We start from the raw sequence: 3,662 nt of genomic DNA on the forward strand, positions 1-3,662 counted from the left end.
TTTTTATGTTTTTGGACAGCAGACGAGAAGACAAAAGATTCTGGACTGAATGGTAGCAAGCATTATCCGAGTTCAATCTCCTCTTAATTTCCTCCTCAATCAGGTTTCGACCTGTTATCGTTGTTGCCAAAAATATCAGAACTATGCCACATTTTCAAAACATCTGTTTCCTATCTTTATGTCATGATTTTGCCATGCATTTTGGTGACGAGACAGCAACATATACTTAGTTTTCTCTGTGTTTACTTCTAGACCAACCTCTTTAGTTGCGTCAATTAAAGTTTGTGTGTTTTTCTTTATGGTATCTACATTATCACCCAGTATATTCACATCATCGGCGTAGACCAACAGCTGATGTGTCCCGTTTAGTTTCAGTTCCACCTGGTTTTCCCTGGACCTTCCTAATGGCATATTCTAAAGCAAAGTTAAAAAGGAGTGGCGATAAAGCATCTCCTTGTTTTAGACCATTCTGGATAGGAAATTTATTAGACAAATGTTTACCTACACAGACTTTACTATACGTTTCTTTGAAACACATTATAATCATCCTAACTAGTTTCATGGGTATCCCAAACTCTAACAGAATAGTGTACAATACTTCCCTCCTAACTGAATCATACGCTTTCTTGAAGTCTATGAATAGCTGATGTACTGTCTCATTGTACTGCCATTTTTTCTCAAATATCTGACGAATGCAAAAGATCTCATCTGTAGTTGATCTGTTACGTCGAAACCCACACTACTACAGTCAGTTTTATCACCCTTCTTGTGAACTGGTGCAATAATAGACTCCTTCCACTGATCAGGCAATTTTTCCTTATGCCAATAGAAGTAATTACATTGTGGATCTTAGAATGTAATATTTCGCCTCCTGCTTGAATAAGTTCTGCCGGAATTTGATCACTACCTGGCGATTTATACCGTTTCAATTTTGCAATAGGACTTTCAACCTCAAAAGGTCTAGGATCAAGTACTAACGGCTCAGCTGTCTGGATTTCTGTCTGCCTAACATCACTGACCCTGTGTACATTCAATAACTGAGACAAGTAGTTCCTCCGCCTGTTCAAAATATTGTTGGAATCTGCAAGCAGATCACCATTCTCATCCTTCACTAAGTTACTGCTAGGCCGGTAACTCCTCTTAAAGTCATTCATTCCTCTATACAGGTCTCTAATATTCATGTTCTTACTGTCATTGCAAGCTCATCAATTTTGTTTTTCAGATATTCCCTCCTTTTTATTCCTGAAATGCCTGCTGGTTTCACGTTTTATATTGTTCAGATTATCCCCATTTAACTCGCTTGGATCCTGTAACCATTGCAATTTGGCCTGCTTTCTTTGATCTGTTAATTTTGAGCATTCTTCATCAAACCATGGCTTATGCTTCTTCAACTCACAATAACCTAGACTCTCTTTGGCAGACATTTTTATATTCTCTGTAATAGTTTCCCAAACTTTATTAACATCCACCTCAGTTTCCAAGTTTTCCAAAGCCGTGAACCTATTTGAGATTTCAACACAATACTGCTCTTTACCCTGTACCTCATTTAATTTCTTGAGATTGAACCTCTCCATATGAACTCTGCGTTTTTTGTTTGCTCACTGCCAGTTTTTCCCTAACCTTTGCCACCACCAGGTAGTGGTCAGTATCACAATCTGCTGCCCCTGATGATCGGATATCACATATACTTGAGTGCCGTCTCCTCTCTATCAAAATATGGTCTGTTTGAGTGTGTATCTTCCCATCAGGAGATGTCCAAGTAAACTTATGGATGTTACGATGTGGGAACATTGTACTTTTGACAGTAAGATTTTTGATGTGGCAAAGTTTACAACTCTAACTCCATTATCATTACTAATTTCATGCAAACTCTCATTCCCAATTGTTGGTTTGAAAATATCTTCCCACCCTACTTTTGCAGTGAAATCTCCTAACAAAATGTTCATAGGGTACTTGGGGAATTTATCAAATACCTGTTCTAGTTCTTCATAGATCCTGTCCTTTATGTCATCAATTTTATCTTCTGTTGGGGCGTGAACATTCATAACGATGATATCACACCAGCGACGTTTTAGTATTATATATGATATCCTATCACTAACGAAATCTACCCTCTTAATTTCTGATACGATTCTTTTATGTATGAAAACACCTGTACCTAGTTCATGATTTTCATTCCCTTTTCCATAGGAAAATGTATAGTCTCCTGCTGGTGTGATGCCACCTCCATCCCATCTGACCTCCTGTACTCCCGCTAAATCTAACTTATATTTTAAGATTTCTTCTGCCACTGCCCTGAGCGAACCTGCCCTGTACAAACTTCGTACCTTCGAAGTGCCAAATCTCATATCCATTTTCTTTAGCTTAGTTCGTTTAACCAAGGAATCAGTCCAGGTCCGAGGCTTTGTGTTCATTTTCGTAACATACTTATTTTTTATGGTGAGCAGTTGTTAGCCACACGCATAACCTTCAAGCTGGAGTTCCACCCCTTGTCGGCTGTCCGCGACTGCTTATTCAATATATTAACAGCCTCCCTCCAAAACTGGAGGGCGCCTCCTCCATCCGCAACCTGAGGACGCGCCATGCCGTGGTGACAGGGACCCACCTAACATGGGTTCCTTTCTATTAGAGTTATATAATTGTTTCTTCTAATAAGACCTGATTAATTGTCAGCCGGAGTAGCGTACTCGGTATAGCGACTGCCTACCGGCAGGACGACCAAGTGATCGGAGTTTGAATCCCGGTAGGGTCAGAATTTTCTATTCTCCATATCGTCCAGACCGGCTCTGTGTCCCACCCAGCCTCATGTCCCACGGCTACCGAGGGCCCTTTTCCCGGGGTAAAATGGCAGGGTCGTGAAGCTGACCACTCACCTCCAGCTAGTGTCGAGGTCAAGATAATATGGATCTTTACATCCACTGCCCCATACGCCTTCATGGTGCTTAATTAGTTAAGCACAAGGACAACTTTACCTTTATATCTGATTAATTAACTAACGCGAGACGGAGCTGGGTCCCTTATGGACGGACGCTGATCTGGTGAAGAATTTTCCAACGTTTCCTTCAATCTGAGCTCCATTGCCGTGATCACAAGGGCCCAACAGTCGTTTCTATCCTTATCCAGATGAACCCAGTCTATTCCAGTCCAGTCCAGTCCAGTCCAGTACGGCAAGAGCCGAAAACAATCACTGTAAACTTTCAAATTGTTCATCCCATATCTGCATACACTTTCAGTGGCAAAGGAGACCGAATGACTTCGCTCGCAGGAAGAGCTACGAACTTGTGAGGCTGCTAAATCTTACTCTTCAACCAGAAGGTTCATTATCGTACACACAAAAGCCAACCAGTGATCCCTATTCTGAGCCATGTCAATCTAGTCCACACCACCCCATTCTATCTCTCTAAGATCCGCTTTAATATTATCCATCCACCTACGTCTTGGCCTTCCTAGTAGTCTCTTTCCTTCTGACCTTCTCATCCATATCCTATATGCATTCCTCTTCTCCCCCTTCTTGCTACATGCCTTGCCTATCTCATCCTCCTTCACTTGATCATTCTAGTTATATTTGGCAAATAGTATACGTTATGAAGCTCCTCATTATGCAGTTTTCTCCAACCTCCTGTCACTTCATCCCTCTTCGGTCCAAGTATTCTCCTCAACAC

This window comes from Cryptotermes secundus, unplaced genomic scaffold (genome assembly GCF_002891405.2).
Source record: "Cryptotermes secundus unplaced genomic scaffold, Csec_1.0 scaffold156, whole genome shotgun sequence".
Taxonomy (NCBI): Eukaryota; Metazoa; Arthropoda; class Insecta; order Blattodea; family Kalotermitidae; genus Cryptotermes; species Cryptotermes secundus.